This window comes from Anomaloglossus baeobatrachus, unplaced genomic scaffold (genome assembly GCF_048569485.1).
Source record: "Anomaloglossus baeobatrachus isolate aAnoBae1 unplaced genomic scaffold, aAnoBae1.hap1 Scaffold_3299, whole genome shotgun sequence".
NCBI lineage: Eukaryota > Metazoa > Chordata > Amphibia > Anura > Aromobatidae > Anomaloglossus > Anomaloglossus baeobatrachus.
This window is the reverse complement of record NW_027442681.1, coordinates 15588-29088: the sequence shown is the minus strand read 5'-3', so window position 1 is coordinate 29088 and position 13501 is coordinate 15588. Positions and strand designations below refer to the sequence as shown.

The 13501-nt window shown below is 46.7% G+C and overlaps 8 non-coding genes across 8 annotated transcripts; all 8 read right to left on the bottom strand.

Moving 5' to 3' along the window:
• Window positions 1-648: 648 nt before the first annotated feature.
• On the bottom strand, window positions 649-839 carry LOC142270619 (U2 spliceosomal RNA). The gene has a single exon (XR_012735874.1). It is a non-coding gene; the product is annotated as a U2 spliceosomal RNA (small nuclear RNA).
• Window positions 840-2226: 1387 nt separating this feature from the next.
• Window positions 2227-2422, bottom strand: LOC142270608 (U2 spliceosomal RNA). Its single transcript, XR_012735865.1, has one exon. It is a non-coding gene; the product is annotated as a U2 spliceosomal RNA (small nuclear RNA).
• A 2185-nt stretch (window positions 2423-4607) lies between these two features.
• Window positions 4608-4798, bottom strand: LOC142270618 (U2 spliceosomal RNA). Its single transcript, XR_012735873.1, has one exon. It is a non-coding gene; the product is annotated as a U2 spliceosomal RNA (small nuclear RNA).
• Window positions 4799-6185: 1387 nt separating this feature from the next.
• On the bottom strand, window positions 6186-6376 carry LOC142270617 (U2 spliceosomal RNA). Its single transcript, XR_012735872.1, has one exon. It is a non-coding gene; the product is annotated as a U2 spliceosomal RNA (small nuclear RNA).
• Window positions 6377-7763: 1387 nt separating this feature from the next.
• LOC142270616 (U2 spliceosomal RNA) lies at window positions 7764-7954 on the bottom strand. Its single transcript, XR_012735871.1, has one exon. It is a non-coding gene; the product is annotated as a U2 spliceosomal RNA (small nuclear RNA).
• A 1387-nt stretch (window positions 7955-9341) lies between these two features.
• Window positions 9342-9532, bottom strand: LOC142270615 (U2 spliceosomal RNA). Its single transcript, XR_012735870.1, has one exon. It is a non-coding gene; the product is annotated as a U2 spliceosomal RNA (small nuclear RNA).
• Window positions 9533-10919: 1387 nt separating this feature from the next.
• On the bottom strand, window positions 10920-11110 carry LOC142270614 (U2 spliceosomal RNA). Its single transcript, XR_012735869.1, has one exon. It is a non-coding gene; the product is annotated as a U2 spliceosomal RNA (small nuclear RNA).
• A 1387-nt stretch (window positions 11111-12497) lies between these two features.
• LOC142270612 (U2 spliceosomal RNA) lies at window positions 12498-12688 on the bottom strand. The gene has a single exon (XR_012735868.1). It is a non-coding gene; the product is annotated as a U2 spliceosomal RNA (small nuclear RNA).
• Window positions 12689-13501: the final 813 nt, after the last annotated feature.

Here is a 13501-nt window from a genome sequence, read left to right as displayed (position 1 = left end):
AGTAGTAATTCTTTCATAGGCCGCCCTTTCTTAGTATTTGACGTTCCTTATATTGCGGTATGAGGCTTCGCAGTAGGTTGCAAACATTCATCACCCATGACTGTCCCCAATTGAGCTCAGAAGCTCAATGTCTATCATGACCTCTCTTTTAGAATGTCCAAGAGCAAGCAAACTATTCCTCCAGGAGAGGGCGCCAACAGACTACTAAAGAGATCATCATTACTCAAAGAAAACCCCAAAAACCAATGCATGATAGGAATAAACAGGTAACTTTCTTTGGAGTGGAAGCGGAGAGATCGCACCAGATGCCAATTCTAGATGTTATCACACCTGTGGTCACTGCAGCAGCAGGTGAATCCACTTTGTCCAAAAGGGATCTATTCCATTCAATTGCAAATGATCTAGATAAGACAGAGAACTGCAGCACGGGGACATAGCCGAGTTGGTCAGGTTGAGTGGTGATGAGTTTGCTATTTGGATGAATAAAGAAAGTCAAAAGTGTGAAAGATAAAAAACAAAAGGAGGAAGTGTGAAAAGTGAATGGGCCAAATTGAGGTGCATATGAAGACGTATGCTTTCTTCCAATTCATTAAATCGGGCTAATATGAATCAGGTGAATTGAGTTCTGCTTTTGGAAACTGGGTTAAGAAGGGGTGCACCGTTCCTGGAGGTACTGCAATACCAGGTCAATGCGTGGAGTGGACAGAGCAAGCTCTTTTTCCATCTCCCTGTTCTAAAAATCCATTTAATATATGGTCCCCAGATAGGGGACGTATCAGATATTAAACTGATAAGAACAGATACTACACTTGATCTTAGCCAAAAGGCCGAGAAGCGATAACCAGAATTGGTTTGGGCCTCGAGTGGCACCCTGGCCTATGCCGGACACATCTTAGGGAGAGAGAGCGAGAGGGAGACAAACCCACGCCTACACAAGACATTTTGTCACCCAAGCCAACCCTTGAAAAGGCTGCTTTGCAGAGCCAAAACAAGAAGAATGGTGCGTTTTGCAGCCGCCGCCCACTGCAATGAATCTGAATAACTCCTCCTTTAGGGCGCAAGCAACTCCCCTCCCCCTTGCAGTCTTTCCAATTCACGATACAAAAAGACGGACAGGACAGGTTGCCTGACTTTCCGTCACTGCCACCCTTTGCCATCCTTACCCGTAGAAAGCCCTTTCATCATCCCCAAACCCTAATCTTTTCCCTTTCCTTCCCAGCCCCCAAACCCTGCCCTCTGTACCTTTCTCACCACCCGCTTCCCTTCTCCTGTCATCCCCCTACCACCCGGGAAAAAAAGAGATTGCCCCCTCCTTCCACTAGCCCACCCTCCCACCCAAAGAACAACTTCTTCTGCGCAGCTTGTTTTCTAGGCAGCAGCGCTATTGTGATGTCATCGGGGGGCATTGTGACAAGCCGCCAGTGTTCCGTCTCTTCATGTTGTGCACAGTTCAAACGGAAAATACATCAACAGGCAGACTACAGAAAAGCTTACTATCAAAGGTTAGAGGGGGGCTTTCTCAGAGGGCTTTTTACAGTTTTTCTATTCCCAATTAGCCGTTTAAGTGTACTTATTGAAAGTAGTAATTCTTTCATAGGCCGCCCTTTCTTAGTATTTGACGTTCCTTATATTGCGGTATGAGGCTTCGCAGTAGGTTGCAAACATTCATCACCCATGACTGTCCCCAATTGAGCTCAGAAGCTCAATGTCTATCATGACCTCTCTTTTAGAATGTCCAAGAGCAAGCAAACTATTCCTCCAGGAGAGGGCGCCAACAGACTACTAAAGAGATCATCATTACTCAAAGAAAACCCCAAAAACCAATGCATGATAGGAATAAACAGGTAACTTTCTTTGGAGTGGAAGCGGAGAGATCGCACCAGATGCCAATTCTAGATGTTATCACACCTGTGGTCACTGCAGCAGCAGGTGAATCCACTTTGTCCAAAAGGGATCTATTCCATTCAATTGCAAATGATCTAGATAAGACAGAGAACTGCAGCACGGGGACATAGCCGAGTTGGTCAGGTTGAGTGGTGATGAGTTTGCTATTTGGATGAATAAAGAAAGTCAAAAGTGTGAAAGATAAAAAACAAAAGGAGGAAGTGTGAAAAGTGAATGGGCCAAATTGAGGTGCATATGAAGACGTATGCTTTCTTCCAATTCATTAAATCGGGCTAATATGAATCAGGTGAATTGAGTTCTGCTTTTGGAAACTGGGTTAAGAAGGGGTGCACCGTTCCTGGAGGTACTGCAATACCAGGTCAATGCGTGGAGTGGACAGAGCAAGCTCTTTTTCCATCTCCCTGTTCTAAAAATCCATTTAATATATGGTCCCCAGATAGGGGACGTATCAGATATTAAACTGATAAGAACAGATTTTGATTTAATGAAGCTTTCCAAAGCACCACAAAAAATGCATGACCGAAGTCACACCAAAAACAGTGCAAAGGCTAGGATTCGTGTGGACCCCACCGTGAGGAGAGGGTCCCCAAAAATCAACCCCGTCCCTCCGAGCCAGAAGGCCACAGCAAGGGTCAGGGATCTTCGGTGCTCCCCCAAGCCGAAGCCTGGTTGAGCCTTGTCGTTGCTCCCAGCGTCCACCCAGGCATCTTACCCAAGTGGAGTAGAGAGCTACTAGTTGTTGGTTTCGCAGCCGAAACTGCCCGGACCGTCAACCGGTGTTGGTTTCTCAGCCCAAGGCTAACCGGACCTCCAACCGGGTGTTGGTTTCTCAGCCGAAGCTGACCCAGACCTCCAACCGGGTGTTGGTTTCTCAGCCGAAGCTGACCCAGACCTCCAACCGGGTGTTAGTTTCTCAGCCCAAAGCTGACCAGACCTCCGACCGGGATTATAAAAATTTCCCTTCCTAGCCAGAAGGCCGGGATAGGATAATATGCTCAAAAAGTATGAAAAGGCAAGGTACGGTGTGCTACAGAGCCCAAGGCTTGCCGGGGTCCCAAGCCAGCAAGCTCAGACTCACTCCAGGGTCGTCAGTCCTGGGGCACGTTGTACCATAGCCCCCCACCCTTACTCAGTCTAATAGCCTCGATCCTGGTAGGGCCATGTTTTCCTCTAGATGAATATACTATCCACCCAGAGTACTAGCAAGCGCAACCTTCCAGTGTGCATTGTATCATTGTACTAAGGTGGCCTGGAGCTTAAACCACCTCTTCGAACAACACTACACTTGATCTTAGCCAAAAGGCCGAGAAGCGATAACCAGAATTGGTTTGGGCCTCGAGTGGCACCCTGGCCTATGCCGGACACATCTTAGGGAGAGAGAGCGAGAGGGAGACAAACCCACGCCTACACAAGACATTTTGTCACCCAAGCCAACCCTTGAAAAGGCTGCTTTGCAGAGCCAAAACAAGAAGAATGGTGCGTTTTGCAGCCGCCGCCCACTGCAATGAATCTGAATAACTCCTCCTTTAGGGCGCAAGCAACTCCCCTCCCCCTTGCAGTCTTTCCAATTCACGATACAAAAAGACGGACAGGACAGGTTGCCTGACTTTCCGTCACTGCCACCCTTTGCCATCCTTACCCGTAGAAAGCCCTTTCATCATCCCCAAACCCTAATCTTTTCCCTTTCCTTCCCAGCCCCCAAACCCTGCCCTCTGTACCTTTCTCACCACCCGCTTCCCTTCTCCTGTCATCCCCCTACCACCCGGGAAAAAAAGAGATTGCCCCCTCCTTCCACTAGCCCACCCTCCCACCCAAAGAACAACTTCTTCTGTGCAGCTTGTTTTCTAGGCAGCAGCGCTATTGTGATGTCATCGGGGGGCATTGTGACAAGCCGCCAGTGTTCCGTCTCTTCATGTTGTGCACAGTTCAAACGGAAAATACATCAACAGGCAGACTACAGAAAAGCTTACTATCAAAGGTTAGAGGGGGGCTTTCTCAGAGGGCTTTTTACAGTTTTTCTATTCCCAATTAGCCGTTTAAGTGTACTTATTGAAAGTAGTAATTCTTTCATAGGCCGCCCTTTCTTAGTATTTGACGTTCCTTATATTGCGGTATGAGGCTTCGCAGTAGGTTGCAAACATTCATCACCCATGACTGTCCCCAATTGAGCTCAGAAGCTCAATGTCTATCATGACCTCTCTTTTAGAATGTCCAAGAGCAAGCAAACTATTCCTCCAGGAGAGGGCGCCAACAGACTACTAAAGAGATCATCATTACTCAAAGAAAACCCCAAAAACCAATGCATGATAGGAATAAACAGGTAACTTTCTTTGGAGTGGAAGCGGAGAGATCGCACCAGATGCCAATTCTAGATGTTATCACACCTGTGGTCACTGCAGCAGCAGGTGAATCCACTTTGTCCAAAAGGGATCTATTCCATTCAATTGCAAATGATCTAGATAAGACAGAGAACTGCAGCACGGGGACATAGCCGAGTTGGTCAGGTTGAGTGGTGATGAGTTTGCTATTTGGATGAATAAAGAAAGTCAAAAGTGTGAAAGATAAAAAACAAAAGGAGGAAGTGTGAAAAGTGAATGGGCCAAATTGAGGTGCATATGAAGACGTATGCTTTCTTCCAATTCATTAAATCGGGCTAATATGAATCAGGTGAATTGAGTTCTGCTTTTGGAAACTGGGTTAAGAAGGGGTGCACCGTTCCTGGAGGTACTGCAATACCAGGTCAATGCGTGGAGTGGACAGAGCAAGCTCTTTTTCCATCTCCCTGTTCTAAAAATCCATTTAATATATGGTCCCCAGATAGGGGACGTATCAGATATTAAACTGATAAGAACAGATACTACACTTGATCTTAGCCAAAAGGCCGAGAAGCGATAACCAGAATTGGTTTGGGCCTCGAGTGGCACCCTGGCCTATGCCGGACACATCTTAGGGAGAGAGAGCGAGAGGGAGACAAACCCACGCCTACACAAGACATTTTGTCACCCAAGCCAACCCTTGAAAAGGCTGCTTTGCAGAGCCAAAACAAGAAGAATGGTGCGTTTTGCAGCCGCCGCCCACTGCAATGAATCTGAATAACTCCTCCTTTAGGGCGCAAGCAACTCCCCTCCCCCTTGCAGTCTTTCCAATTCACGATACAAAAAGACGGACAGGACAGGTTGCCTGACTTTCCGTCACTGCCACCCTTTGCCATCCTTACCCGTAGAAAGCCCTTTCATCATCCCCAAACCCTAATCTTTTCCCTTTCCTTCCCAGCCCCCAAACCCTGCCCTCTGTACCTTTCTCACCACCCGCTTCCCTTCTCCTGTCATCCCCCTACCACCCGGGAAAAAAAGAGATTGCCCCCTCCTTCCACTAGCCCACCCTCCCACCCAAAGAACAACTTCTTCTGCGCAGCTTGTTTTCTAGGCAGCAGCGCTATTGTGATGTCATCGGGGGGCATTGTGACAAGCCGCCAGTGTTCCGTCTCTTCATGTTGTGCACAGTTCAAACGGAAAATACATCAACAGGCAGACTACAGAAAAGCTTACTATCAAAGGTTAGAGGGGGGCTTTCTCAGAGGGCTTTTTACAGTTTTTCTATTCCCAATTAGCCGTTTAAGTGTACTTATTGAAAGTAGTAATTCTTTCATAGGCCGCCCTTTCTTAGTATTTGACGTTCCTTATATTGCGGTATGAGGCTTCGCAGTAGGTTGCAAACATTCATCACCCATGACTGTCCCCAATTGAGCTCAGAAGCTCAATGTCTATCATGACCTCTCTTTTAGAATGTCCAAGAGCAAGCAAACTATTCCTCCAGGAGAGGGCGCCAACAGACTACTAAAGAGATCATCATTACTCAAAGAAAACCCCAAAAACCAATGCATGATAGGAATAAACAGGTAACTTTCTTTGGAGTGGAAGCGGAGAGATCGCACCAGATGCCAATTCTAGATGTTATCACACCTGTGGTCACTGCAGCAGCAGGTGAATCCACTTTGTCCAAAAGGGATCTATTCCATTCAATTGCAAATGATCTAGATAAGACAGAGAACTGCAGCACGGGGACATAGCCGAGTTGGTCAGGTTGAGTGGTGATGAGTTTGCTATTTGGATGAATAAAGAAAGTCAAAAGTGTGAAAGATAAAAAACAAAAGGAGGAAGTGTGAAAAGTGAATGGGCCAAATTGAGGTGCATATGAAGACGTATGCTTTCTTCCAATTCATTAAATCGGGCTAATATGAATCAGGTGAATTGAGTTCTGCTTTTGGAAACTGGGTTAAGAAGGGGTGCACCGTTCCTGGAGGTACTGCAATACCAGGTCAATGCGTGGAGTGGACAGAGCAAGCTCTTTTTCCATCTCCCTGTTCTAAAAATCCATTTAATATATGGTCCCCAGATAGGGGACGTATCAGATATTAAACTGATAAGAACAGATACTACACTTGATCTTAGCCAAAAGGCCGAGAAGCGATAACCAGAATTGGTTTGGGCCTCGAGTGGCACCCTGGCCTATGCCGGACACATCTTAGGGAGAGAGAGCGAGAGGGAGACAAACCCACGCCTACACAAGACATTTTGTCACCCAAGCCAACCCTTGAAAAGGCTGCTTTGCAGAGCCAAAACAAGAAGAATGGTGCGTTTTGCAGCCGCCGCCCACTGCAATGAATCTGAATAACTCCTCCTTTAGGGCGCAAGCAACTCCCCTCCCCCTTGCAGTCTTTCCAATTCACGATACAAAAAGACGGACAGGACAGGTTGCCTGACTTTCCGTCACTGCCACCCTTTGCCATCCTTACCCGTAGAAAGCCCTTTCATCATCCCCAAACCCTAATCTTTTCCCTTTCCTTCCCAGCCCCCAAACCCTGCCCTCTGTACCTTTCTCACCACCCGCTTCCCTTCTCCTGTCATCCCCCTACCACCCGGGAAAAAAAGAGATTGCCCCCTCCTTCCACTAGCCCACCCTCCCACCCAAAGAACAACTTCTTCTGCGCAGCTTGTTTTCTAGGCAGCAGCGCTATTGTGATGTCATCGGGGGGCATTGTGACAAGCCGCCAGTGTTCCGTCTCTTCATGTTGTGCACAGTTCAAACGGAAAATACATCAACAGGCAGACTACAGAAAAGCTTACTATCAAAGGTTAGAGGGGGGCTTTCTCAGAGGGCTTTTTACAGTTTTTCTATTCCCAATTAGCCGTTTAAGTGTACTTATTGAAAGTAGTAATTCTTTCATAGGCCGCCCTTTCTTAGTATTTGACGTTCCTTATATTGCGGTATGAGGCTTCGCAGTAGGTTGCAAACATTCATCACCCATGACTGTCCCCAATTGAGCTCAGAAGCTCAATGTCTATCATGACCTCTCTTTTAGAATGTCCAAGAGCAAGCAAACTATTCCTCCAGGAGAGGGCGCCAACAGACTACTAAAGAGATCATCATTACTCAAAGAAAACCCCAAAAACCAATGCATGATAGGAATAAACAGGTAACTTTCTTTGGAGTGGAAGCGGAGAGATCGCACCAGATGCCAATTCTAGATGTTATCACACCTGTGGTCACTGCAGCAGCAGGTGAATCCACTTTGTCCAAAAGGGATCTATTCCATTCAATTGCAAATGATCTAGATAAGACAGAGAACTGCAGCACGGGGACATAGCCGAGTTGGTCAGGTTGAGTGGTGATGAGTTTGCTATTTGGATGAATAAAGAAAGTCAAAAGTGTGAAAGATAAAAAACAAAAGGAGGAAGTGTGAAAAGTGAATGGGCCAAATTGAAGTGCATATGAAGACGTATGCTTTCTTCCAATTCATTAAATCGGGCTAATATGAATCAGGTGAATTGAGTTCTGCTTTTGGAAACTGGGTTAAGAAGGGGTGCACCGTTCCTGGAGGTACTGCAATACCAGGTCAATGCGTGGAGTGGACAGAGCAAGCTCTTTTTCCATCTCCCTGTTCTAAAAATCCATTTAATATATGGTCCCCAGATAGGGGACGTATCAGATATTAAACTGATAAGAACAGATACTACACTTGATCTTAGCCAAAAGGCCGAGAAGCGATAACCAGAATTGGTTTGGGCCTCGAGTGGCACCCTGGCCTATGCCGGACACATCTTAGGGAGAGAGAGCGAGAGGGAGACAAACCCACGCCTACACAAGACATTTTGTCACCCAAGCCAACCCTTGAAAAGGCTGCTTTGCAGAGCCAAAACAAGAAGAATGGTGCGTTTTGCAGCCGCCGCCCACTGCAATGAATCTGAATAACTCCTCCTTTAGGGCGCAAGCAACTCCCCTCCCCCTTGCAGTCTTTCCAATTCACGATACAAAAAGACGGACAGGACAGGTTGCCTGACTTTCCGTCACTGCCACCCTTTGCCATCCTTACCCGTAGAAAGCCCTTTCATCATCCCCAAACCCTAATCTTTTCCCTTTCCTTCCCAGCCCCCAAACCCTGCCCTCTGTACCTTTCTCACCACCCGCTTCCCTTCTCCTGTCATCCCCCTACCACCCGGGAAAAAAAGAGATTGCCCCCTCCTTCCACTAGCCCACCCTCCCACCCAAAGAACAACTTCTTCTGCGCAGCTTGTTTTCTAGGCAGCAGCGCTATTGTGATGTCATCGGGGGGCATTGTGACAAGCCGCCAGTGTTCCGTCTCTTCATGTTGTGCACAGTTCAAACGGAAAATACATCAACAGGCAGACTACAGAAAAGCTTACTATCAAAGGTTAGAGGGGGGCTTTCTCAGAGGGCTTTTTACAGTTTTTCTATTCCCAATTAGCCGTTTAAGTGTACTTATTGAAAGTAGTAATTCTTTCATAGGCCGCCCTTTCTTAGTATTTGACGTTCCTTATATTGCGGTATGAGGCTTCGCAGTAGGTTGCAAACATTCATCACCCATGACTGTCCCCAATTGAGCTCAGAAGCTCAATGTCTATCATGACCTCTCTTTTAGAATGTCCAAGAGCAAGCAAACTATTCCTCCAGGAGAGGGCGCCAACAGACTACTAAAGAGATCATCATTACTCAAAGAAAACCCCAAAAACCAATGCATGATAGGAATAAACAGGTAACTTTCTTTGGAGTGGAAGCGGAGAGATCGCACCAGATGCCAATTCTAGATGTTATCACACCTGTGGTCACTGCAGCAGCAGGTGAATCCACTTTGTCCAAAAGGGATCTATTCCATTCAATTGCAAATGATCTAGATAAGACAGAGAACTGCAGCACGGGGACATAGCCGAGTTGGTCAGGTTGAGTGGTGATGAGTTTGCTATTTGGATGAATAAAGAAAGTCAAAAGTGTGAAAGATAAAAAACAAAAGGAGGAAGTGTGAAAAGTGAATGGGCCAAATTGAGGTGCATATGAAGACGTATGCTTTCTTCCAATTCATTAAATCGGGCTAATATGAATCAGGTGAATTGAGTTCTGCTTTTGGAAACTGGGTTAAGAAGGGGTGCACCGTTCCTGGAGGTACTGCAATACCAGGTCAATGCGTGGAGTGGACAGAGCAAGCTCTTTTTCCATCTCCCTGTTCTAAAAATCCATTTAATATATGGTCCCCAGATAGGGGACGTATCAGATATTAAACTGATAAGAACAGATACTACACTTGATCTTAGCCAAAAGGCCGAGAAGCGATAACCAGAATTGGTTTGGGCCTCGAGTGGCACCCTGGCCTATGCCGGACACATCTTAGGGAGAGAGAGCGAGAGGGAGACAAACCCACGCCTACACAAGACATTTTGTCACCCAAGCCAACCCTTGAAAAGGCTGCTTTGCAGAGCCAAAACAAGAAGAATGGTGCGTTTTGCAGCCGCCGCCCACTGCAATGAATCTGAATAACTCCTCCTTTAGGGCGCAAGCAACTCCCCTCCCCCTTGCAGTCTTTCCAATTCACGATACAAAAAGACGGACAGGACAGGTTGCCTGACTTTCCGTCACTGCCACCCTTTGCCATCCTTACCCGTAGAAAGCCCTTTCATCATCCCCAAACCCTAATCTTTTCCCTTTCCTTCCCAGCCCCCAAACCCTGCCCTCTGTACCTTTCTCACCACCCGCTTCCCTTCTCCTGTCATCCCCCTACCACCCGGGAAAAAAAGAGATTGCCCCCTCCTTCCACTAGCCCACCCTCCCACCCAAAGAACAACTTCTTCTGCGCAGCTTGTTTTCTAGGCAGCAGCGCTATTGTGATGTCATCGGGGGGCATTGTGACAAGCCGCCAGTGTTCCGTCTCTTCATGTTGTGCACAGTTCAAACGGAAAATACATCAACAGGCAGACTACAGAAAAGCTTACTATCAAAGGTTAGAGGGGGGCTTTCTCAGAGGGCTTTTTACAGTTTTTCTATTCCCAATTAGCCGTTTAAGTGTACTTATTGAAAGTAGTAATTCTTTCATAGGCCGCCCTTTCTTAGTATTTGACGTTCCTTATATTGCGGTATGAGGCTTCGCAGTAGGTTGCAAACATTCATCACCCATGACTGTCCCCAATTGAGCTCAGAAGCTCAATGTCTATCATGACCTCTCTTTTAGAATGTCCAAGAGCAAGCAAACTATTCCTCCAGGAGAGGGCGCCAACAGACTACTAAAGAGATCATCATTACTCAAAGAAAACCCCAAAAACCAATGCATGATAGGAATAAACAGGTAACTTTCTTTGGAGTGGAAGCGGAGAGATCGCACCAGATGCCAATTCTAGATGTTATCACACCTGTGGTCACTGCAGCAGCAGGTGAATCCACTTTGTCCAAAAGGGATCTATTCCATTCAATTGCAAATGATCTAGATAAGACAGAGAACTGCAGCACGGGGACATAGCCGAGTTGGTCAGGTTGAGTGGTGATGAGTTTGCTATTTGGATGAATAAAGAAAGTCAAAAGTGTGAAAGATAAAAAACAAAAGGAGGAAGTGTGAAAAGTGAATGAGCCAAATTGAGGTGCATATGAAGACGTATGCTTTCTTCCAATTCATTAAATCGGGCTAATATGAATCAGGTGAATTGAGTTCTGCTTTTGGAAACTGGGTTAAGAAGGGGTGCACCGTTCCTGGAGGTACTGCAATACCAGGTCAATGCGTGGAGTGGACAGAGCAAGCTCTTTTTCCATCTCCCTGTTCTAAAAATCCATTTAATATATGGTCCCCAGATAGGGGACGTATCAGATATTAAACTGATAAGAACAGATACTACACTTGATCTTAGCCAAAAGGCCGAGAAGCGATAACCAGAATTGGTTTGGGCCTCGAGTGGCACCCTGGCCTATGCCGGACACATCTTAGGGAGAGAGAGCGAGAGGGAGACAAACCCACGCCTACACAAGACATTTTGTCACCCAAGCCAACCCTTGAAAAGGCTGCTTTGCAGAGCCAAAACAAGAAGAATGGTGCGTTTTGCAGCCGCCGCCCACTGCAATGAATCTGAATAACTCCTCCTTTAGGGCGCAAGCAACTCCCCTCCCCCTTGCAGTCTTTCCAATTCACGATACAAAAAGACGGACAGGACAGGTTGCCTGACTTTCCGTCACTGCCACCCTTTGCCATCCTTACCCGTAGAAAGCCCTTTCATCATCCCCAAACCCTAATCTTTTCCCTTTCCTTCCCAGCCCCCAAACCCTGCCCTCTGTACCTTTCTCACCACCCGCTTCCCTTCTCCTGTCATCCCCCTACCACCCGGGAAAAAAAGAGATTGCCCCCTCCTTCCACTAGCCCACCCTCCCACCCAAAGAACAACTTCTTCTGCGCAGCTTGTTTTCTAGGCAGCAGCGCTATTGTGATGTCATCGGGGGGCATTGTGACAAGCCGCCAGTGTTCCGTCTCTTCATGTTGTGCACAGTTCAAACGGAAAATACATCAACAGGCAGACTACAGAAAAGCTTACTATCAAAGGTTAGAGGGGGGCTTTCTCAGAGGGCTTTTTACAGTTTTTCTATTCCCAATTAGCCGTTTAAGTGTACTTATTGAAAGTAGTAATTCTTTCATAGGCCGCCCTTTCTTAGTATTTGACGTTCCTTATATTGCGGTATGAGGCTTCGCAGTAGGTTGCAAACATTCATCACCCATGACTGTCCCCAATTGAGCTCAGAAGCTCAATGTCTATCATGACCTCTCTTTTAGAATGTCCAAGAGCAAGCAAACTATTCCTCCAGGAGAGGGCGCCAACAGACTACTAAAGAGATCATCATTACTCAAAGAAAACCCCAAAAACCAATGCATGATAGGAATAAACAGGTAACTTTCTTTGGAGTGGAAGCGGAGAGATCGCACCAGATGCCAATTCTAGATGTTATCACACCTGTGGTCACTGCAGCAGCAGGTGAATCCACTTTGTCCAAAAGGGATCTATTCCATTCAATTGCAAATGATCTAGATAAGACAGAGAACTGCAGCACGGGGACATAGCCGAGTTGGTCAGGTTGAGTGGTGATGAGTTTGCTATTTGGATGAATAAAGAAAGTCAAAAGTGTGAAAGATAAAAAACAAAAGGAGGAAGTGTGAAAAGTGAATGGGCCAAATTGAGGTGCATATGAAGACGTATGCTTTCTTCCAATTCATTAAATCGGGCTAATATGAATCAGGTGAATTGAGTTCTGCTTTTGGAAACTGGGTTAAGAAGGGGTGCACCGTTCCTGGAGGTACTGCAATACCAGGTCAATGCGTGGAGTGGACAGAGCAAGCTCTTTTTCCATCTCCCTGTTCTAAAAATCCATTTAATATATGGTCCCCAGATAGGGGACGTATCAGATATTAAACTGATAAGAACAGATACTACACTTGATCTTAGCCAAAAGGCCGAGAAGCGATAACCAGAATTGGTTTGGGCCTCGAGTGGCACCCTGGCCTATGCCGGACACATCTTAGGGAGAGAGAGCGAGAGGGAGACAAACCCACGCCTACACAAGACATTTTGTCACCCAAGCCAACCCTTGAAAAGGCTGCTTTGCAGAGCCAAAACAAGAAGAATGGTGCGTTTTGCAGCCGCCGCCCACTGCAATGAATCTGAATAACTCCTCCTTTAGGGCGCAAGCAACTCCCCTCCCCCTTGCAGTCTTTCCAATTCACGATACAAAAAGACGGACAGGACAGGTTGCCTGACTTTCCGTCACTGCCACCCTTTGCCATCCTTACCCGTAGAAAGCCCTTTCATCATCCCCAAACCCTAATCTTTTCCCTTTCCTTCCCAGCCCCCAAACCCTGCCCTCTGTACCTTTCTCACCACCCGCTTCCCTTCTCCTGTCATCCCCCTACCACCCGGGAAAAAAAGAGATTGCCCCCTCCTTCCACTAGCCCACCCTCCCACCCAAAGAACAACTTCTTCTGCGCAGCTTGTTTTCTAGGCAGCAGCGCTATTGTGATGTCATCGGGGGGCATTGTGACAAGCCGCCAGTGTTCCGTCTCTTCATGTTGTGCACAGTTCAAACGGAAAATACATCAACAGGCAGACTACAGAAAAGCTTACTATCAAAGGTTAGAGGGGGGCTTTCTCAGAGGGCTTTTTACAGTTTTTCTATTCCCAATTAGCCGTTTAAGTGTACTTATTGAAAGTAGTAATTCTTTCATAGGCCGCCCTTTCTTAGTATTTGACGTTCCTTATATTGCGGTATGAGGCTTCGCAGT